General features: G+C 43.6%; 1 protein-coding gene across 3 annotated transcripts in view; it reads right to left on the bottom strand.

Annotated features, from left to right (window-relative positions):
* The window catches only part of hivep2a (HIVEP zinc finger 2a), a 217,087-nt gene extending 203,166 nt beyond the window's left edge, over nt 1-13,921 (bottom strand). For 2 of the 3 annotated variants that reach the window (XM_060831218.1, XM_060831221.1), the window contains exon 1: nt 13,586-13,693. The gene's annotated coding sequence lies outside the window, so the exon portion shown is untranslated. Of the gene's footprint in view, nt 1-13,585; nt 13,694-13,772 lie in introns of those variants that run through there. The other variant, XM_060831219.1, reaches the window with a different exon arrangement.
* Between the last annotated feature and the right edge of the window lie 10,716 nt (nt 13,922-24,637).

The raw sequence follows: 24,637 nt of genomic DNA, 5'->3' as shown, positions 1-24,637 counted from the left end.
GCTCTGTCGAGAACAAGTGCACTTATGGATTATAATGCTTCAACCTCTCAGTGCTGCCATTAGCTGTGGTCTCCATCTCCATTAAAAAACACTCCATGCTCTCACTCCACAGCTATTACTTCACCAGATAATTGACTGGACTGTGTAACCACAGTCCCTGCAAGGACACTTCATCCATTTGCACTGGGCTTCGCCGTGTCTGTAAACCTGCGCTGGAGAAAACACGACCTTCCAGCTGTTGATTTTGTCAGCTTGTTTTAAAATTAGATTGACAATTCCCTTCTCAATTATAACATTCACGGATTGCAACGTCAGTGGCAAAGATCTGCCCAATTACAATTAAACCCCTCAGCCCCCCCCCCCCCCCCGAAAATTGTCAACGGGTATAACTGATTTGTCAGCAGTTTTTGCCACTCAGCACAAATGTCTCACCAACAGACCTGCATTTATATATCACCATTCACAGCCACTGATGCTTTACAGGCAATGAAGGCCTTTTAAATGCAGGCATCTGTACTCTAGGAAACATGGCAGCCAATGTGTGCACACAGAGCGTCCACAAACAGCAATAAAATAAACCAGGACGTCACTGCATGTTCTAGAAGGTTGCTGTGTGCAAATTGGTTAATTAATTTGCTACATGGCTATACTTTGAAAACAGTACTGCGCTGGCTGTGGTACTCCACCTCCAGACATTGTGAAAGTTGTTATGTAAAGTGAAATGTTAGGGGGTCTTGTGCCACAATTGGTTGGTGTTACCCCCCCGAGCCAGAAGATCCAGATTCAGATCCATGTGCCCCCCCCAGCTGGGTCAGCGCAGCCAGATTCATAATGGAGAACATTTCTTCTTTGTACCTCCAAGGGTTCACAGCAGTTCCAGCTGCAAGCCGTCGTTTGCCCTGGTATGGTAGTTGCAGATTTAGTGTCTCTTTCACAAAGAATATCTACTTGAGTATTACTGAAAAATGACATTTTGTCAAAGTTGCAGAATTCTGGGGGTGCAAAGAATTACACCGACAACTTCAGACTACTAGACCGACCACACAGTGTGCAACATACTGGAAGCTGCATATATAACACAGAGTCCTGATCTTTGAACACTCACTTGTTTTAACTCAACTGAACAGAATAAGTGACACCCTTCTCCAGTCCATTTCTCATGCCTTGACTAAATGAGTTCCAACCCGATTTGGTTAAAAATGTAAACTGCCAAGCTTTGTTAACTGTCAGTCATCATTAACTTGTGCAAATGGAGTCCATTTGCCAACTAATCCATTCACTCCATACAAACCTTGATCTTGTCAATTGCCTTGTTGAATAAAAGACACTGACATTGACAAATGGGTCTTTCTCCCAAGAAATACTGAAGTGCAGCACAGACTCATGTAACATGTCGTGTTTAAAAAGAAAATTAACAGAGTGGTTTGATTGCACCTTGTACTCACAGGATGAGGTGGCACAGAATGAAGCCATTCATTCCATTGTGCCTGTGCTAGCTCTTTGAGAGAGCTTCAAAATCATTCTTTATTGATGGTACACCATTGCAAAAGGACTAATGAAGGATCAAGGTGCCATGACATTTTGTACATCACTTAAGGTGATCACTTATGAATGTTATAATGCTCACTCAACCTGGATTTTAATCTTTCAAGCATCGATGGCCCTGCCTTCAGCTGCCTGCGCCTAAACCTTTAGAACTGCCTTCCTAAATCCCTCTGGCTATCTCATGGTCTCCCATTAGAATACTCTGTAAAACGTACCCTCCTTCAACAAACCTCCCCTGAAATATTCCAGCATCGCCAAGAGGGAACACTGGATAAACTGTCTGATAATCACCCCAGTAAAGTATGTGGAGATATTTCTCTTTCAGTGTACAGGAGTCAAGCATAGAACGATTCACATCTTGGCGACCAAAGTCACCTTTAAACCAAGTTTCATTGGCTCATTACAGTGTTGTTGTTAAAGTGCAGACTCCACGTTATATGAGGTTAGCACAGAAACAGAGACAAACACTGTAAATAAAAGTGTTCATTGTCCAGAGAAGTTCAGAATGGTCCTCCTTACCAAACTGTCGCCTTCAGAAATCGTTGGGTTTTATTTTAAGAAAAAACTATTCTCGTTAAGAATCCATTTCCCACCTTCATTAAAAAGCCGGTCTCGTGAACCCAATCTGTGTTTGTTGCAGAATCTTTCGAGCAAACCGCCTCACTCACGAGCCAGACACGTCGTTGCATTTGGCAATGACTAGACTTCTCTGGTCAATTGTTCCAGGTGTAAAGGAGTGGGGGGACGCGTAGATCTCAAATTGGGGGTTACTCACATTGCTCTGTTGATCACTGCACTGGATCTTTCCAAATGAAAAGAATTCTCAGAACATGAGCACCATTGGCAAAATGGCATTCACCACCCCTGTCCCCCACGCGGACACCCCCCCCCTCGATAAGTAAAGTGCTTATTAAATGCCATTTCAGAGGAAAGACTACAGTCACACATTGGTCAGATCAGGAAAGTGTGGAAAAGAGTATTAGTGAATCTGTTGGGATTTTTTTGTTGGTATTGAGCTGAAGTGTTCATAGTCAGGTTTCTTAAATTGCCAAAGTGACATCTGGATTGATGTCTGCTAAGTATTTATTCAAGAATTCTCTTTCACCTCCCACCTGCAAACACTCCTTTCCTCCAGCCCCACTCCTCTCCCTCTATTTATTTCTCAGCCCCCTTCCCCTCCTTCAGTCCTCCGACCCAAGACATTGACTCCCCTGCTCCTCGGAACGCCACCTGACCTGTGATGCTTTTTCCAGCACCTCTCTTCATCGTCTCGGACTCTCCAGTATCTGCAGTTCTCACTATCTCCAAGTTGTCTCAAACTAAAGGCCAGAGCAGGTACAGTACCAAAATAACAGCACAGAATCAGTACAATTAAATATGGCAATACGTTTGCACTTGCCCATTGCAGCAACAGAAAAGCTGGAAGAGCACATTCCCAGGTAAAGAGGCAGGCACCTACCTAAAGAAGGTAAGGGTGGGATAAGTTCACAATTCAAGGGGACAAGGCGATGGAAAACTCTGTGTACTTTTAACCTGGATGTGGGCATCAAAACGGCGGGGGGGGGTTTCTTTCAAGAAAGCCAAAACAGAAAGCAGAGTCCATTGGGTTGTAACAGTGTGGTTTTGGGTGAGAGAAAAACATAGGAGAACTTGAAATAAGGCCTCAGTGTTTTAATACAGCGCAGATAAAACTGCAAGAGTAATGCCAATGCATGGAGTTATATCAGCAGGCATTTGTAGGATTTCCTAATCCATTGAGACATTGGGGATGGAGTGTTGGGCAGGGGTTGGGTGTGTGAAGAGAGTCAGTGTTTCAATGTTGTGTTGAACTTAATTTATCACCTCAAATTCAGTCTTCTCCCTCACACCCCCCATATCTACCACAACTAGTAACATATCTGTAACCACTAGCATCTCATTGAACTAAAACAAAAAACTCTCACCAAGACACACCCCAAGTTTCAATCAGGAAGAACCTAGCATGCTATTCAACGATTTTGAAAAAAAAAATCAAACAAAGCAGTCAAGTTAACGCAGTGACAAAATTCTGCCTTGCTGACCAGAAATTTTAGCTCCATAACTCCCGTGGCTGGGTGTCTGAAAAGAGTAACTCATCTCCTGAATCACCAGAGCCTGTCCACAAGACAAGTCAGGAGTGTGATGGAATACTCCCCACTTGCCTGGAATGGGGCAGCTCCAACAATACTCTCAAAGTTTGTCACCATTCAGGTTCAAGTAGCCCACTTGATTGGCACCACATCCACTACCACCAACACTCAGTCACAGCAGACTGTACCATCTACAAGATGCGCTGCAGCAACTCACCAGGATTCCTCAGACAACTTTGGATAATATAATTGCACATAGTTTAGATACTTGCAGAGGTTGAATGAGGAAATATACTTGAGGTATAGCTCCTTTGAACACCAACACAAAATGCTGCAGTTGACAATTGTACAAAGTTAGAAATCACACAACACCAGGTTATAGTCCAAACCCCTGATGAAGGAGCGGCGCTCCAAAAGCTAGTGTGCTTCCAATTAAACCTGTTGGACTATAACCTGGTGCTGTGTGATTTTTTAAACTTTGTCAACCCAGTCCAGCACCGGCAGCTCCAAATGTAGACAACTGTACGTCAATCTGGAATCGTAAAAAGCTGCAACTTTGTCCCTGGTGCCCTTCTCTCGGAGTCATTCTCCATTCCCAGAAAATTGCAATTACAGAGAATCTGGGCTAGGCACCATTTTTTAAAAAGTCATCTACCTGATGAGAGGGAATGAGAGATGAAATCCCAGTGTGGCACTATATGGAATAGTGGAATTTGGCAGCAATGATTCTGACTGAGAAATCAGAGTTGACACTCCACTACAGGCACTATGGCTCAGTGGTTAGAACTGCTGCCTCACAGCACCAGGGTCCCAGGTTCATTTCCAGCATTGGGCGACTGTCTGTGTGGAGTTTGCACATTCTCCCTGTGTCTGCGTGGGTTTCCTCCGGATACTCTGGTTTCCTCCCACAGTCCAAAAATGCACAGGTCAGGTGAATTGGCAATGCTAAATTGCCCATAGTTTCGGTGCGCAAGTCTTTGGAGGGTCGGTGTGGACTTGTTGGGCCGAAGGGCCTGTTTCCACACTGTAGGGAATCTAATAAAACAAGACTATCTAACAAAATACAGTACAGAGGGATCGCCGCACTGTCTTTCAGAGGAGATGTTAACCCAAGTTCTCATCTGCTTACTCAGGTCCATATAACACCAAAAGTCATAAGTGCAGAAACAGGCCATTCAACCATCAAGTCTGCTCTGCCATTCAATGAGATAATGGTGGATTTGATCATCCTCAACTCCACTTTCCTGGCTTTGCCCATTACTCTTCATTTCTTCACAGATTGTCTCATTGAGCTTTGGACATACCTAATCACGCAGCCTTGACAGCTCTCTCAATACCCTCAGAGAAGTAATTCCTCCTTATCTCTGTCTTACTGTGAGATAATGCCCTCTAGTCCTGTTTTCTCCAAACAACTTTGCTGCACCTAACCTGTCAAATCTCCTCAGGATCTTGTACATTTTAATAAGATCACCTCTTATGCTTCTATATTCTAACGACTATATGTCCATCCCCTCCCGAAGATGGAGCAGGCTGAATGATAATATTCTAAAGCTATTAATGCAGGAACTCAGCTAATGATCTGGGTTCCCAGGTTCAAATCTTGCCACAGCAGATTGTGGAATTTGATGGTGACAGCTATCTGGGCTTGTGAATCTGAATGACCACGAAACCAGCTTTGGCAGAAGCTGTGACTGACCGCTCCTCGGTGCAAGAGAAAGGTCAGAAGAAGCTGATGTTCAGCAAAGTCTAGCGTATTTTTTAGATTCATTCGAGAGATGTGGCCATCGTTGGCTAGGCTGCCATTTGTCGCCCATCCCTAACCCATCCTGGAGAAGGTGGCAGTGAAGGGCTGCTGGACATGGAGATACTTTACTGTCGATGAATTTTTTAATAATCATAACCTACGGGACCAGGAATGTGCTGGTTGATCAAACATTCCGGATAACAAAGAGACATGCATAGCCGCAGTAAAGTCTAACCAAACTTAAAGACATCAATATCAAGACATACAGCACAGAAAAAGACCCTTCGGTCTAACCAGTCCATGTTGGACATAATCCCAAACTAGACTAGACCCACCTGCCTCCTCCAGGCCCAGATCCCTCCAAACCTTTCCTATTCATGTACTTAACATCTCTCAAAAAAAAATCTATGTAAAAACATCACCATGCTAACCCTCCAGAAAACAAAGCACAGTAAGGAATAGAAACGTAATGCAGGGGGTATACATGTCACCATTAGACATTATTTACTGCATATATACTCGGACACCGCGGTATTTGAGGTATGTAATTTTTTGCCAGTATTTCAAAAGTGCCAGTTAAAGCAAACTTTGCCCTACTAACATCTTTGTTCTCGTAGATAGTAATGGTCATGGGTTTGGAAGGTTCTGCCTAAAGATGTTTAAAATTATGAGGGGCATGGAAAGGGTAGAACATTTCCTCTTGACGAAAAGATCAGGGCGCAGTTTTAAAACAAGAGGCAGGAGATTTACAGGAGACATGAGGAGAAACCTTTTCACCGAGAGGACAGTTGGAAACTGTAACACGCTGTCTATGAGGGTGATAGTGGCAGAAACCATCATAACACTTAAGTAGTATTTAGATGATACCAAAGCATACAAGGCTATGGGCCATGTGCTGATAAATGGAATTAGAGTGGTTAGGTGGTCAGTTTTGACCAGCAAGGACACAATTGGCTGCTCAGCTTTTCTCCGTGTGGTAGATGTCTAAAACTCTGACTCTAAGAAACATTGGCAAACGTAGATTACAATTTAAATTGCAGCAACTTTACATATTAAAGAAAACAAAACAGAAGAGTCCAAACTTAAAAGAACAAGCTCCTTCTCGTCCAATATCCTCAGCACAGTCCCCTCAAGACCTCAGTAGCTATGCCATGAACTAGCTTAAGAGAATTTGAATGAAGATTGCGGTCAGAACAAATCCAAGCCCTTCTGCCAACATACAGAAGGAACATGGCTTTTTTTGGGTTTATTTCCTAATGAGTGCCTTGTTCAGAGGGCAGTTAAGAATTGACCACATTGCTGTGGGCCTGGAGTTACATGTAGACAAGCGGGAGGCTGGAAGAACACAGCAAGCCAGGCAGCATCAGGAGGTGGAGAAGCCAACGTTTCGGGTGTAACCCTTCTTCAGGAGTTACATGCAGGCCAGACAAGGCAAAAGAAGGCAGATTGGAAGGATATTGGTGAACTTGATGGGTTTTTTCAACAATAGTCATTCTGGTCTCCATTATTGAGACTAGCTTTATGACCCTGATTTATTTGTTGAATTCAAGTTCCTCCATCTACCATGATGGATTTGGACCAACGTCCCCAGAACATTAAACTGGGCCCCTGGATTACTAGTCCAATCACATTGCCACTCTGCCACCATCTCCCGAGAGAAGGTTAATGTTTGGATTAAATATTAAGACACTCACCACATCACAGGCATACAGAATTGTTACAGAACAGTAGGAGGCCATTTGGTCCAAAATTTCTGTGCCAGCTCTCTGCAAGAGTAACTCATCTCATGTCACATTCCTAACTTTACTTGGAGCCTGATTACAGTTTCCTCTCCAGATAATAATCCAATTCAACCTTGAAAGCCAATCATTGGGTCTGCCTCCACCATACTCTCAGGAAATGCACTGAGAATCTGTGTGGAATTTGCACATTCTCCCCGTGTCTGTGTGGGTTTCCTCCGGGTGCTCCGGTTTCCTCCCACAGTCCAAAGATGTGCAGGTCAGGTGAATTGGCCATGCTAAATCGCCCATTATGTGCATTAGTCAGAGGGAAATGGGTCTGGGTGGGTTACTCTTTGGAGGGTTGGTGTGGACTTGTTGGGCCGAAGGGCCTGTTTCCAATCCTAACCACCTACAGTATTAAATGCATGACCACTGTTTGTTTTGCCCAATCTGTGTCCTCTACTTCGTGATCCAGGGGAATTGCTGGTCACCAACCACTCTGCCCAGAACCAAGATGATTCTGACAAATCTGCCCTCATCCTTCTCTTCTCCAATAAAACCGTTCCATATTCTCTCCATCTCATTGGCCAAAATCATGTACGCAACTGATAATAAAACCACAAGAACTAGGAACAGGAGCAGGCCATTCAGCCCCTCAAGCCTGCTCTGCCATTCAATAGGATCATGGCTTTTCCCTGTAACCTTGGTTGTCCCTCATCCCTTAAGCCATTCTTACGAATCTTTTTCTGCGCACTCTTAAAAGCTTTACTTCATTCTTTAAGTGCAGTGTCCAGAACAGGGTACAATGTTCGAAGGGACATTGAACCAGTGTGTTACACAGGTTTATCATAGCCTTTTCGCTTAACGCATGCTTGGCTTCATTGATCAGTCATGGAGTACACTGATTGGCATATCACAGTGCGGCTGTACAAAAATCTTTAGTTCAGCCACAGTTGGAATATAGTGTGCAGTTCTGGTTGCCACACTCTAGGGCAGATGTAAAGGCTTTGGAGAGATTTACCAAACTTGGATGGTTTTTGCTGGAGCATTGGAGGCTGAGTAAAGACCTGAAGGAAGTGTATAAAACTATGAGGGGTGTGGACAGAGTGGATAATTGGAGTCTTTTCCCCAGAATGGAAATGTCAAATAGCAGAAGGCAGAGGATTTAAAGTGAGAGGGAAACATTAAAGGAGATGACCATGGCAAATTTGTTTTTAAAACAAGAGGTGGGAGGTGAGACAATAGCAACATTCAGGAGGCGTTTGACAGCCACATGAACAGGCAAGGAGAGATATGGATCATGTACAGGCCGTTGGGATTAGTTTAGAATGGCATCATGGTTGGTACAGACATGTTGGCCAAAGAGCCTGTTCTTGTGCTGAACTGGATTGTGTTCTATGCACTCAATTTCCCATATGTATAACTTCGAGGAACCTGGATGCTTTTGCTAAAACGATAATTAATTCATGGAATGATAGCATCACTAGGGGGGTCTAGTATTTCGTGCCTGGGAGAAGCTAGCGATAAGCCACTGACTTAAACAGCTGTGAAGTAGGGACCCTCACAATGCAGGGAGTTGCAGGGGTTGGACCCCATTATACTGAAGGAGAGGTAATATAGTTTCCTTCTTGAATACACCCAGTGTGGTGCCTGCTGAGTAGAAATACCTTACCAGGCCATCAAGACAGCTGAGGATACTCAACAGGATAACAAAGTTGTGCCACAGTCTCCTTCCTCCCCATCCTTTGGGGAGACTTTATTCTGAAGTAACAACACGTCAATGGAGAGGAATCTGGAATCTACCTTCGGTAAGCAGCCAGGACCACCTTCAGTAAACTGTACAACTGGACTGGTTCCCCACAGCCAGACTATACTGTTTATTTTTAAAGGTTATTTCACCAATATTGGCCCAGTGGAATTAAAGAAGAAACAGTGAACAGTTCACTCAGTTACACAGAACATGGCAATCAATATTAAAACTGTGTATGCCCTTCTATAGCCCTCACATTAGAGTTGGGACAGGGAATGTTAACAAGGTATTAATCTGCAGGGGAATCTGTCTGTATACACATTACATAAACAGGAGCACTGCATCACTTAGAAAGCATGTTGTTTGCATTAAATAACTTCTTAAAGACACAACTAGACTGGCTGGAGGCTTTCCTTGGGTGAAAGAAACAGTGGGATTAAAGGGAAGCGTTTAACTGACCGTTAGGATCACATGGGGTTAGGGTAATTTATTAGCTTAGATAAAGGATTAGCTAACCAACAGGAAGCAGAGACACAGGAGGAATGGGTCTTTTTCTGGTTGGCACTAATGGGGTGCCAATGAGTTCAGTCCCCTTGCCCTAATCATTTACAATCTATATCTGGGACTTGGATGCAGGGATAGAAAAGGATGACAGTCAGACTTGTGGGACTGTAAGTTGCAATAATGAAATAAGATACTTACAAATGGATATGGATAGGTTGGGTGATTGGGCCAAGTTTTGGCTGATGGAGTTTTAACATGAACAAGTGAGAGGTTATCCATTTTGGTCAGAGGACTAGAAAGGAAACTTATTATCCAAATGCAGGGAAACTTCGGAGTGCTACAGTGCAGAGGGTGCTGGGTGTCCTCATGCAGGAATCATAGAAAAGTACTACCCAGGTACAGCAGGTAATATGGCAAATTGAATTTTGGCATTTATTGCTAAAATAACAGAGTCTAAGCATAGACAAGTGTTGCTGCAAATGTACAAGACATTGGAGAGATCACACATGGCAGTTATGATCCCCTTACTTGTGGAAGAATGTAGATGTATTGGAGGCAGTTCAGAGGAGGCTCATTAGATTGATTCCAAAGACAATGAATTTGTCTTAAGAAGAGAGATTGACCAGTTTAGGCCGATAATCTCTCGCATTTAGAAGAATGAAAGATCCAAGTGAGGTATGGAAGATTCTAAAGGGGAATTGACAACATAGACTCAGCTGCTTCATGTGGGACACTCTAGAACAATCATGAGGATAAGGGGCAGCCAGTTTAAACAGCGAGGAGGAGAAATTACTTCTCCCAAAGGGTCATGAATCTGTGGAATTCACCCACCCAGTGTATGGTAGATGCTGGGACACAGAGTAAACTGAAGGAGGAGATTGACAGATTTGTCATTAGCAGTGAGTTCCAGGGTGATGGGGAGTGGACAGGCAAGAGGCCAAAATGAGATCAGCCATGATCCTATCAAATGGTAGAGCAGGCTCAAGGGACTGAATAGCCTACTCCTGCTCCTAGATCTTACGGATGAATGGAACTTGGTGTCAGGCTGCAGATTTAAGAGATTAAAGTGTTTAAACTTGTGGAGGGTAGGGAGGCTGACCATAGGCAGGGTGGTATGATTGAAGCTGGAGGGAGGGTCAGTATGAACAAATGCTTCAGCAGCAGTCGGGCTGGGATGGGCGGGCAATCTCAGATGTGGAGAACATGGGAAGCTCATGCTCAGGGCCAAGGATGCAAGCATTGGTCCATCCTCTAGTGACAACACAGGAGACAAACCGAATGCATGGAAATCGTGACCCACGCGAAAGACAATAGCTTTGATCATCCGCATGTGTAATTGGGGAAGTTTCTGTTTGTTGAGTGCTGGATGGGAGAGACAATAAGGTCAGAAACTGGAGCTAGAGCAGGTCATTTGATTTGATTTTTTGGCACAGTGCTAATGTCACTAGATTAAAGGCCCAATTTAATGCTCTGGGATATATCTGCAAATCTCACCAATTTATGGAAGATAATCCAAGTAACGGCAATATTGTCAACTCATCTGTTTCACCAATGTCCTTTAAGGGGAAGGAAATCTTCGATCCTTAGCCTGTCTGGCCGACATGTGACTCCACAGCAAAGCACTTGACTTATAACTGCCCTCTGACATGTTTGAGTCAGCCAATTGTTTAAGTGCCAATTTGGCTCCCAAATGCTGGCCTTGCGAGTGATGCCCATATTTGATGAAAGAATGAAGCAAGACTGAAGCTGTTCCACTAATGAAAAAGATCACAATTAATCTTATAGCTCAACTGCATCTTTGCGCAATGTTTCCACACACTCATTCCCATACTGTAAATAACGTGACATGGTAATAAATGTTACACAGCCTGTCAAATCACTTGCAGCGCAGGGGTCAAGAGAAGTGGCGATAAACCCATTATTCATTTAAAAATCTGTCTATCTCCTCCTCCAAATTTATTCAAAGTCCCAGCGCTCTGGGGGAGTGAATTCCACAGATTCATGCCTCTTTGAGAGCAGTAATTTCTCACCTCGGTTTTAAAGCTGCCACACCCCTTACTTTAAATCACTCTCAGTCTGGATTGTCCCACATGAGGAGACATCCTCTCTACCTCTACTTTGTCAATCCCCTTTAGCATCTTCTGTACCTCAATTCGATCTCCTCTCATTCTTCCAAACTCTAGAGAGAATGTAGGCATAAACTCTCTCTCCTCATCTCTGGGATCAATCTAGTGAACCTCATCTGAACTGCCTCCAACACAACTACATCCCTCCTCAGGTAAGGGAACCAAAACTGTACACAATACTCCAGATGTGCTCTCACTAACACCTTGTGCTGCTTTAGCTTCAGTACTCTCCCATCATGTTCACTGACCTATAATACCATCCATTTCAAATTTGACAATGAGAATCTTTTTCCACCTATGGAGTCAGCTATTACGAGGGTGCATAGTTTTAAATTAAGGGGTGGTAGGTATAGGACAGATGTTAGGGGTAGATTCTTTACTCAGCGAGTCGTGAGTTCATGGAATGCCCTGCCAGTAACAGTGGTGGACTCTCCCTCTTTATGAGCATTTAAAGGAGCATTGGATAGGCATATGGAGGATAGTGGGCTAGTGTAGGTTAGGTGGGCTTGGATCGGTGCAACATCGAGGGCCAAAGGGCATGTACTGCGCTGTATTGTTCTATGTTCTAAAACGTCCATCATTTAATCCAAACACATCCCTCAACTCATCCATCCTTGCCTCTAATCTCTTCCAGATCTTCAACACTCACAGACATCTGCCTGGCTCCAATCATTTGCACTCCTTGCCAACTGGTGCCTGGACCCTACACTCAGAAATTCCCTTCCTAAATCTCTCTGGCTTAATCACTCTTTAAGGCATACCTTAAAACCTATCTGTTTTGGTAATCTGGCCCAATTTCTTTATACTGTAGGTGGTTTACTACTAGATAACACTCCTGAGAAGTATATTGGGGGTGTCTTTATATACGGAGGGTCACTTTATAAACCTCTGTCTTTGCTTTTGGCAATGTCTTGCATTCATAAATATGCCTACAAAATGTGCTTATATACAGATTTGTGCAGTATGCACAGATGTACATAGGTGCGCATATCTAACACGTGCACACAAAAATATACACAAGTTGCACACATACAATACAACATCTTGGAGACACACAGAGTACTGCAACATGCCCCATCCAGACACATTATGAAGTATGTCCAGCTGTGAGAGGTTGGTTATATATCCCTAGCATGAGTCAGCACCTTCGATATGCCTGAGGCTGGGGCGGCCAACAGCAGGAGGGAGTGCACTGACATTGGGGTGGATAATGCATTTGCTAATCCAGCCCCTTGGGAAAAAACGTATGGTGTCACTTTTTTAAAAAAAACTTAAAGCAGCTAAAACACCGTCTATAAGAGAGCAGCCAATCTCTGCTTCAGGCTCCCTAGTGCTACAGACAATTATTTAGAAAGGGGGCTGGCACATTATTAGCAACAAAAAACAGGTGCAGATATAGAATGCTTTCCCTCATGCTTCTAAGCTAACTGTTATCGAACTGCTGTGTTTCACCACCCACTCCCCCAAAACCCCACCCTCTGAGGAAACGCAATCCGGACACAAGGTTAAACCATCTTCTGCCCTGTCCATATATACCAGGAAAAGCGGGGTGGGGGGAGTGCTGCTGAGGAGGAAAATTATAGAGCAAAGCTCCCCCCACCTACACAGTGCCTACACGAAAACAAAACTAAAAGCCAACACAGTTCTGCCTTTACATTTTGAACTTGCTGACGACCCATCTCTTGCCTCTAATTATAGATCTCCCTCCCCTGCACCAGCTCCTTAGCAACTGTAAATCCACCATCGCTTCGTTCTTTTACTTCTGTATCATATTTTAAAAAAGAAGTACCTGTTCCTGAAACAGGAAGACCGGGTGGGAAGGGGAAAAGTCAGCCAATTGCACTGCTGTTCAGGCTTGGTGTGTGAAACCGACTGACTGGCTCAGCGTATATTTGCTGGCTGGATTTTTTTTTTGCTTAAAAATAGCATTTAAACTCCAGAGGATTCCCTGCAACTTTAAACTCGTGAAGCGTGGATTTGAAAAAAAAACACAAAATTAACAGTCTGGTAAGAAGGCCTCCTGATTATGAATTGCACAGTGAGCCGAACTGACTCAAAGAAATGCACAACACACGTAATTCACCTACCTGACAACGCATATCCCTGGCATCACACAGCTGATGGATTCTCCCTAAGGTACCTGGACACCTTTTATCCCAGTTCATACACAGTACATGGCTCTGCTCCGACAAGTCCACCGCTTGCTACATAAAACTGTATTCCCCCCCCGCCCCCCCCTTGTCACTCTTGAGAACAGATTATTATATTTCTTACATCATTAAGTTGGAAAGTACCACTATCCATTCCATTGGCTCCCTCTTGGAACTAGGGATGTCAATCAGGCTACCTCGAGTTGCATTGGTTGAGTGCAGCATGCAGACATGGAAGTGTAAGGATCTCAGCTGGCTCCCTGCAGAAAAAAAAGGTGTTTTTTTCTCTCTCTCTCTGAAGCAGGAAGAGAGGAGGCCGTCAAAGCGTTTCCTGTTGTGCAGCTCAGACAACTGGGAACGTCATAGCTTTCAAAATCCGTCGGGGGTGTCAGCAAGTACGGGGCAAAGTTCAGTCATTTCCACCAGAAAGCAGAGAAGACACCGAGGGAATGAGAATTAAGGGAGAGACAGACTGAAAGAGAAATGACAGTGACTTGGGAAGGTGGGGTGAGATAGAGAGAGAGAGAAACAGAGAAGAGAGTTGAGGGCAGTTAAATAGAAAAACAGACGCAGACAGTAGCTGTGGTCGATTATCATTAAACACTGCATTATTAGCTGCAGCTTATGTTCATACATGTGTATACCACTGAGGGGGACAAGGACCTAATACAATCAGCCCGGATTTTAAAAAATAATAATGGTATTTCTCTGCTCAGTTTTGCTCTGGAATTTTTGTCTGGAATTGATTGCAAAACTACGGTTGCAATAAATCAAACCCAGGATTAAAAAAAATTTAAAAGGGAGGGTAAACATATTTTTAAAAGATTAAAATTCATACTTGAAATATGGGTTGCCCTAATGGAAATTTCATTCAGTGGTAGGCTGGGAAGTCTGAATGCAGAAATGAAGGCACGTGTCAGTAAGGCACCCAGGCACAGTTTGTTGGAACTAGGCAATACAGAAATATTAACACGTCAACTGCAACCTGTTACTTATGACATCTGTGAAAATGAAGTGTGCTACTTGTGTGCACCAGCAATTTTCAAGTTGGCATTAAAATTTTAAAACAAAATTCCTTCAACTCAGTGAAATCTTTGGGCAATAGATTTTGTTCTGGCTTAATAATAAGAGGAATGAAAGAGACCATATTCGAGAGAGCACTACACTCTCGACTCTGAGCACCAGCATCTGCAGTCCTCACTTTCTCCTGGAAGAGACCATAGCCAGGGTGGGGAATCCTGATATTTCCGTTTCAATCAATACATCCTCTTTCACCTTCAGCTGAACTTCCCAGCCCAAGGCCGGGACCGCTCCCCCATAACGTCACTCGTCTCCCTTAGCTGATAACCTCCTGTCAAATTTCCTGCTTTTCTTCCCAGTCCCAGGCAACTCTCTTTCAAAACGTGTTTCCTCTGCTTTTTAACCTCCTCCACTACACAACACAATGGCAGCTCACCACCATTCTCTCAAGAGCAATTAAGAAAGGGTATTAAATGTGTTACCTCTACATCTCATGAATGAATAAAATCACAACCATTAAATTAGCTTAGACAGTTATCACGGTCAAGACTGGAGTGGTGCTGGAAAAGCACAGCAGGTCAGGCAGCAACCAAGGAGCAGGAAAATCCTGATGAAGGGCTCCTATCCGAAAAGTCGATTTTCCTGCTCCTCAGATGCTGCCTGACCTGCTGTGCTTTTCCAGCACCACTCTAATCTTGACTCTCATCTCCAGCATCTGCATACCCACTTTCTCCTAGAATCATGGTCAGCACAGACATAGTGGGCCAAAGGGCCTGTTCCTGTGCTGTCATGAAGAAGTAGCTATGTATCTACCTTACCCTCTAACAGTGAGTGGACACTTCAGCAGCTATGAATTATATGAGAACTTCCCAAGGTCATATCGGGTTCGAAGATCAATACAATTGCTTTCTTTCTCCATTTTGACAGTGTGCAACATGCACTAATCTTCAACAAAAATCAAAATTGCTGGAAAAACTCAGTAGGTCTGGCAGCATCTGTGCAGAAAGGTCAGAGTGAACGTTTCAGGTCCAGTGATCGTTCCTCAGAAAGGTTATCTGGGCCAGAAACGTTTACTCTGATTTCTCTCCACAGGTGCTGCCAGACCTGCTGAGTTTTTCCAGCAATTTCAGTTTTTATTTCTGATTTCCTGCATCCTCAGCTCTTTGGTTTTTATGCCCTGATCTCTCACTTTCCCTAAAAATCTTTTAAACTGATTTTCCAATGTAAAAAAAAGTTCAACTTCCTCAAACGTTCCTCATAACTCAGATTCTATAATGTCAGGAATCACTGTCACCATTTACCTGTAGACCGTACAGAAGGGCTATAATATTCTTGCCATCAATCTGACAGTCTAACATCATCATCGATGGTCCCTCGCAGATGAGGATGACTCCCTTCCTCTCTCAGGGGGAGTCTGTAGGCAGCTATACAGACCAATGGCAGGCTCTGTTACACTTGGGGCAGAAGGTGGTGATGGGAAGGAGTGGCTGGGGCATTGGTGGGGCAAAGCGCTCCTTGCACTGTTTTCTCCGGGTTTCCGCCTTGTCCCAACAGCAGCTCAACGTCTTCCCGGATGCCCCTCCCCCACTTTGGAGGGTCTTGGGCCAGTGATTCCCAGGTGTCAGTGGGAATGCTGCAGTTCACCCAGTGAGGCCTGGAGTGACACCTTAGACAGCAGAGCTTGTCTGCATTTGTTTAAATTTAATGTTCCCCAAAAGCTTGAACCATACATCCTGTGAGTCATCGGGAATATTCACTGATATTAGTCTAAATATAATAGGTTTGGAACTTAAGCTCTGCAGGATCTTTCATCACTGGCATATTAAAGCATTGTGGAGCACACATACAGCATCTAGCCCCCGGTCAAATACAGCTCACCTCTCATGATGTTACTTCCCCACCTGTACTTGCATTGATAAAACTCCCAGGGAGAAAACAGTCAACAGAAATAACACAGATTAATGCTGCAAACATTCACTGCACCAGGCAATACATTCAGAAAGAGCAGGCAGGTCGACATTTCAGACATAGAGGCACTTCATTGGAATCCACTGAGGACACAGACAAACAGCACTTAAGGGGAAAAAAAACTGAGTGAGAATCAATGACCTGGAAAGCTAACTCTGTTTCTGTCTCCACAGATGCTTCCTGGCCTGTTGAGTATTTCCATCATTTTCTGTTTTTATAACAGAACCAGGGGAATGAAGTTGGAAGGAAAACACACACAGGCATGTAAGTGTGAAATGGAATAAAGCAGACTGTAAAACGCTTGACTGCAGCACAGGAAATAGCGAAACAGCTCGAGTAATTTAAAGCTAAGGCAGCTTGCAACAACAACTTGCATCTAAGCGTCCCTTTCACCGCAATTCATGGTTGTCTTATTTCAGAAATGAACTTTGTCATTGAGCCAGGAATATTAGGACAGGTGACCAAAAGCTTACCCAAAGAGGTTATGCTTTCAGGAGCATCTTAATGATACTGAGGGATGTTTTAGTTTTCTCTCCTAATATTTATTTCGGAGTATGCAATGTCAAATTGCATCTTATTTACACTCCTGTGATGCACCTTGGACCATTTTACCGTGGGCACAATTTTCCAATCTTGCTTGCTGATGTTTGTAGGGGGTCGAGTGCATTAGGTGCCAGCTAAGAGATCCATTCCACCAGACCCTCTCCCCCCACCGTACCCCACACTCCCCCCTTCCAAAAAAAAAGCAAGATAATGCACCTCTTTATCTTCATAAAGAGCTCATCAATCTCACAAAGGGATGACAGGTCAGTCAGGATAAGTACTTGCTGATCCCCTGGTTTTATCAGAAACTTCCAATCACCCAGGTTCCATCAGCTTCTAGATACTAAAGTCTGCCAATCCTTGGAGAAAGGGACGTGGGGTAGGGAACAACCCAGCAGCGAGGTGAGGCTTCTGCTGAGATGGGAGTGCGGTATCGGGGGAAAGGCCGGTTGGGGTGGATTTTAGGGGTCACCTATTTGCTGACCATTCATGCTTCCAATTGACCACAAATTAGGGCAATTGAAACCCCTCCCCCGCCTCCCCAATTCCACCAACCTAGCAGGTAGGACACCATTGGTTCCCAGTCAGGAACCTAACCCACTCCTTTGATCAGAAAAGTAGCAAATTGAGGAGCTTAAGTGGCCATTCATTAAGGGCCTTAATTGCTTGTGTGATCAGAACATGGTGACCCAGAATTTAGGTGGCAAAGAGGAGTTTCTCTCAATGGGCCATTCCCTCAATGATTCACCCTTTTCTCTCCATCTCTAGGGCTGGAGGGGAATAAACGTGCTTTATATTAAAAGGTGTTATGGAAAGTGTAAGCTGCTATTACTTAACAAAATGAAATAGCATGCTAAAAAAAACTCTTTCAATTTATTGCCCTTGGCTGTGCATCTGCAGCAGTACTAATGGGCCAACTGCTTTTAGATTGACCGAGGGTGTGATACAAAGGCAAACAGACCCTTAGGAAATTCGGTTCAGTTCCCAGTCTCTTGCTGAGCTTATCTGAGACAGGAGTGGTCAAGAGTTGGTAGGAAGAAGGGGAGAGTAGTGAGAAAGATGAAAGCACTTGATATTCCTAGTTTTGACTGCTATGCAATGAGTCTCAGAAATGATATCATTTGGGAGTAGGTTCGGCTTTTTTATGGGAACATCTGCACCGGGAAGTACAATTCTGGACTTCTGGTGCTGGAAAAGCACAGCAGTTCAGGCAGCATCCGAGGAGCAGTAGTTCTGCCTGAACTGCTGTGCTTTTCCAGCACCACTAATCCAGAATCTGGTTTCCAGCATCTGCAGTCATTGTTTTTTCCTGGAAGTACGAGTCGGCCATTCAGCCCCTTGACACTGTTCCTGGTGGGTTAGAACCATTTGGAAGGAGAACAATGCAAGTGAGGAAATGGCATCAAAAAGATTGCCTGAGCGCTCACAGATGATGCTGACTCAGCGAAATGTTTCGGGGAGTGGGGGGAGCTCGATCCAAAATTTGAGCTTCATCTGCCAAGGTCCCAATGTGAAACTATAGTCTTTAAATAAGCATTATTGTCAAACATAACTGCTGAATTTTAGCAGGATTGTTGCAATACAAGCCAAAACCAAACTTTATTATTATGCTAACCAACTAGGAGATATGCAATGCCAACAGGAGTTACTATTGACCAGAAACTGAAATGAATTTGCCATCCAAGTACCATGGCTACAACAGCAGGTCAGACGCGAGAATACTGTGGTTAGTAACTCACCTCCTGACTTCCCAAAGCCTGTCCACCATCTACAAGGCACAAGTCAGGGGTGATGGAATATTCCCACTTGCCTGGATGAATGCAGCTCCAACAACACTCAAGGAGCTCAACACCATCCAGGATAAAGTACCCACTTAATTGGCACCACATCCACAAATATTCAGTCACTCCATCACTGACACTCAGTAGCAACAGTGTGTACTCTCCACAAGATGCACTGCAGAAAATCACCACAGCTGCTTAGACAGCACCTTCCAAACCCAGGACAAGGACAGCAGATCCATGGGAACACCATTCCTTCAAGTCCTGACTTGGAAATATATCGCCGTTCCTTCACTGTCGCTGGATCAAAATTAGGGAATTCCTTCCTTAAGAGCATTGTGGATCCTCCTACAGCACATGGACTGCAGTGGCTCGACAAGGCAGCTTACCATCACCTTCTCAAGGGCAATTAGAGATGGGCATAAATGCTGGTCTAGCCAGAGATGCCCATGTCCCATGAGAGAATAAAACAAACTTGTTGCTAGCCCCAAAAGTCAACATTTTACCTTAAGGTTGCAAACATTCCACCTATAACAATGCACTTAGAGGTTAAGTCATCAACAAAACACAGTGACAAACAACTACTTCTGTGATATTTGCATTCACTGACGTAACAAGACCTCCCAAGGTGTTTCACAGGAGCGCTGTCAGTGAGCCAAATAAGGAGATACCCGGGCAGGAAACCAAAAGCTTGGTCAAAAGATCTAGGATTCACGAAGCACCTTATAGATGTTGAGATGCTAAATGTGGAAGGAGAGGCAAAGAGGTTTAGGGAGGGAATCCCATAAAGAGATTGAGAATTTGAAAATTCAGGTGTGCGTAGCACAGAGCTGCAACTCAGCAAAGGCACCAATTGGGTCCAACTTTGACAGCGCAGACAGGAATGGTTCACCATAGCTTAACAAATAATATTGTCACAAACCATCAGTTCTATTCCAGTGGTAAAGGCACCCAATTGGGGAGAACACCATAATATTGGAGGTGCTGCCTCTCAAGCGAGAGATTACACTGAGATTCCCTCTCCACTCTGACAGTGTCATAATTGATCCCATGGCACCATGCAAAGGGGAATTCTGGTATCTTGGGCAATACTTACCTCTCAACTGACTTCACTGAAAATCATTGTCACACTGTTGTTTTTGTGACTTTGTTCAACGTGTAAGGGTGCTAGATCTCCCAGACAACAGCACTGACTGCACTTCAAGAATTACCCCAGTAGCTGGGTGGTGCTTTGGGCTGTCCCGCCAGATTCTATCAAAAAGCAAAGTTTTCTCTTCCTTTTACCCACACAGCAGGTGCAGCACGGCAACTTAATCACCAAATTCCTACCCACGATTCCTATAAATCTACCCGACAAAATATAAAACCCACACCAGTGTTCTTACACCTGTTAGCCATTCCAGGTAACTAGAAAACTGAGATTCACTATTGTCCAGTCAGTAATGAAATAGGCGGCATACTTTTTTAAAAATAGAACACAATTATTATATTACTCTTTAACAATAGATATTCTGGGGCCAACTTTTGTATTAAGTTTAATACAAATAGTTATTAGAACTTGGGGGTAAGACACTTGGCCAGGATGATTAAAAAAAAGATATTCTGTATGTCATGTACTGTAAATTGGTATCACAGAACTGTTACTGCACAAGAGGCCATTCAGCCCATCATGTCTGCACCAAAAGAGTATCTCACCTCGTGCCATTTCTCTGTCTTCTCACCGTAACACTGCGTGTACTTCAAATTTTAAACATGCCAGAACTTCAATAAAATGTAGAGTTATACAGCACAGAAACAGACCCTTCAGTCCAACTCATCCAAGCTGATCTAGTCCCATTTGCCAGCACTTCAGCCATATCCCTCTAAACCATTCCTACTCCAGATGTCTTTTAAATGTTGTAAGTGTATCAGCCTCCAACACTTCCTTTGGCAGCCCATTCAGCACATGCACCACCCTCTGTGTAAAAAAGTTACCCCTCAGGTCCCTTTTAAATCTTTCCCATCTTTTCTTGAACCTCTGCCATCTAGTTTTGAACTCCCTACCCAGGAAAAAAGGCCTTCTCTATTTACCCTATCCATGCTCCTCATTATTTATAATTTGGAGGTTCTGGTGTACAAAGTTAAAAATCACACAACACCTGGTTATAGTCCAATAGATTTATTTGGAAGCATTAGCTTTTGCAGTGCTACTCCTTCATTACAACCATCTGATGAAGGAGCAGTGCTCTGAAAGCTAATGCTTCCAAATAAACCTGTTGGACTATAACCTGGGGTTGTGTGATTTTTAACTATGATTTTATAAACCTCCATAAGGTCACCCCTCAGCCTCTGACACTACAGGGAAAATATCCCTAGACTGTTCAGCCTCTCCGTGGAGCTCAAACCCTCCAGGCAATCTTTGTAAATCTTTTCACGAATGACCCAAGCAAGTTTTCAACTTATCAGTTAGTTACTGGCTTCCTTCCTCACAGCAGATTATAATATTTCTCCTCCAATTTTTGGGACATGGAAATTAGGAGCAGGAAGAGGCTCTTTGAGCCTGCTGCGTTGTTAAATAAGATCATGACTGATCTGATTATAGTGGAGAAAGTGAGGACTGCAGATGCTGGAGATCAGAGCTGGAAATGTGTTGCTGCGCTTCTCCAGCAACACATTTTCAGCTCTGATCTGATTATAGTCTCAAGCTCACATTCCTCCCACTGCCCTTGACTCCCACAGGAACTTAACATCTTAAAATGCAGCAAGAGATGCATTGCAATAGCAACAACTTGCGTTGATGAAAAACTCTCTGTCTTCATAAGGTAATTGAGAAATGTTTAATTCAATTGAGGATCTACTTAAAGGGAAGACGGACATGGCTGGGATTTAAGAGAGTCTTAAGGAAGAGGATTTTAGACAGGGTGGTTCCCTCTCTAGGTGGTCTTCTTCATTTTTCTGTAAACATTTACATCTCAATGTCTTCAACTTGTAAAATCTAGACCCAGCCAGAAAGCATTGGACAACTGTTCATGTTAAATTTGCAGTTTGTAAGATTTGGACAGTTGAAACCAAGTATCTCAGTTGTCCCCCTTTAGAAACAAAACAGGTTTGTGGGAAGGAAAAGATAGCCTGAAGAATCTACTTCACTAAATCCAGCCTGAAGATCCTTTTCATGGACTGGAACAAATGGTCCTGATAAACTCATCAATGCAAGCTGGTAGCATAGTCATAACGGTATTAGACTAGTAATCCAGAGAACCAGGTAAATGTTTTGGGGACATGTGTTTGGACATCTGAAACTACCTGGTTTACCTGCACACAGCACAAGTCAGCAGCACCTTCAGCAAGGTTACAGTCAAAGCATATGAGGTAGATCATAATACACTTGATGAAAGGGATGCTTTTAACACCAAATTGTTGCAATTTTCGCCCTTCCACTGAATATTTGGTCTTAGTACTGAATTGCATTGTCACTCCTGCAGTACATCTTAACAAGAGTGTCAGAGGTTCCCAGTAATGCAGTATTATTCTCAGGTCATCTGCTGTACAAGAAGTCTGTAAAATCACTGATTTGGGGAAATTAGAACATAGAACAATACAGCACAGAACAGGCCCTCCAGCCTTCGATGATGCGCCAGCCTATGAACTAATCTAAGCTCATCCCCCTACACTATCCCATCATCCTCCATGTGCTTATCCAAGGATTGTTTAAATCTCCCTAATGTAGCTCAGCTAACTACATTGGCAGGCAGGGCATTCCACACCCTTGCCATTCTCTGAGTAAAAAACCTACCTCTGACATCTGTCTTAAACATATCTCCCCTTGATTTGTAGCTATGCCCCCTCGTACAAGCTGACGTCATCATCCTAGGAAAAAGACTTCCACTGTCTACCCTATCTAATCCTCTGATCATCTTGTATGTCTCTATCCCCTCTTAGCCTTCTTCTTTCCAATGAGATCAGGCCCAAGTCTCTCAGCCTTTCCTCATAAAACCTCCTTCCAAACCAGGCAACATCCTGGTAAATCTCCTCTGCACCTTTTCCAATGCTTCCACATCCTTCCTGTAATGGGACAACCAGAACTGTACACAATATTCCAAGTGTGGCTGCACTGGCATTTTGTACAGTTGCAGCATGACACCATGGTTCCAGAACTCAATCCCTCTACCAATAAAACCCAACACACTGAATGCCTCCTTAACAGCACTATCAACCTGGATGGCAACTTTCAGGGATCGATGTATGTAAACTCCAAGATCCCTCTGCAAATCCACTACCATCTTTCCATTGACCCAGCATTCTGCCTTCCTGTTATTTTTCCCAAAGTGAATCACCTCGCATTTATCTGCATTGAACTCCATTTGCCACCTCTCAGCCCAATTCTGCAGTTTATCCAAGTCCCCCTGCAACTTGCAACATTCTTCCAAACTGTCCACCACTCTACCGACTTTAAGAGTCATCTGCAAATTTACTAGTCCATCCACTTATGTCTGTGTCCAAGTCATTTATAAAATTGACAAACAGCGGTGGTCCCAAAACAAATCCTTGTGGCACACCAATAGTAACTGGACCCCAGGCTGAATATTTTCCATCAATCACCACTCGCTGCCTTCTTTCAGAAAGCCAGTTTCTAATCCAAACTGTTATATCACCCTCAATCCCATGCATTTTCTCCAACAGCCTACCATGTGGAACCTTATCAAAGTTTTTACTGAAGTCCACGTATACCACATCAACTGCCTTACCCTCATCTACATGCTTGGTCACCTTCTCAAAAACTCAAAGAGGTTTGTGAAACATGACCTGTCCTTGATGAAACCATGTTTACTATCTGAAATCAAATTGTTGCTTGCTAGATGATTATAAATCCTATCTCTTATAATCCTTTCCAAAACTTTTCCAAAAACAGACATAAGGCTCACTGGTCTATAATTACCTGAGTCATCTCTACTACCCTTGAACAAGGGCACAGCATTTGCAATCCTCCAGTCCTCTGGTGCTAAACCTGTGCACAATGATGACTCAAAGGTCAAAGCCAAAGGCTCCAATACCTCCTCCTTAGCTTCCCAGAGAAACCTCGGATAAATCCCATCCGGCCCAAGGGACTTGTCTACTTTCATTCCTTCTTGCATTGATAACACCTCTTCCTTACTAACCTTAATCCTTTCTAGTCTAATATCTTGTATCTCATTCTTCTCCTCTACAATATTCTCCCTTTCCTGAGTGAAAACCAATGAGAAATGTTCATTTAGCACTTCTCCAATCTCCACAGAGTCCACACACAACTTCCCACTTCTGTCTTTGGCTCTATTCCTACCCTAGTCATTCTTTTATTCTTCACATACCTATAGAAAGCTTTAGGGTTCCCCTTTATTCTACCTGCTAAAGACTGTTCTTGTCCTCTATTTGCTCTTCTTAACTCTTTCTTTAAATCCTTCCCAGCTATTCTGTAATTCTCTATCGTCTCATCTGAAACATCTCATCTCATTGTCACATAAGCCTCCTTCTTCCGCTTAACAAGAGATGCAATTTCTGTAGCAAACTACAGTTCCCTTACCTTATCACTTCCTCTCTGCTTGACAGGGACAAACCTATCAAGGACACGCAATATCTGTTCTTGAAACCAGCTCCACATTTCAATTGTCCCCATCCCCTGCAGTTTGCTCGTCCATTCTACGCCTCCTAAGTCTTGCCTAAT

Source organism: Hemiscyllium ocellatum, chromosome 10 (assembly GCF_020745735.1).
Source record: "Hemiscyllium ocellatum isolate sHemOce1 chromosome 10, sHemOce1.pat.X.cur, whole genome shotgun sequence".
In the NCBI taxonomy this organism is placed as follows: domain Eukaryota; kingdom Metazoa; phylum Chordata; class Chondrichthyes; order Orectolobiformes; family Hemiscylliidae; genus Hemiscyllium; species Hemiscyllium ocellatum.
The sequence above is the reverse complement of the archived record's forward strand: the minus strand, read 5'-3'. Positions and strand labels throughout refer to the sequence as shown.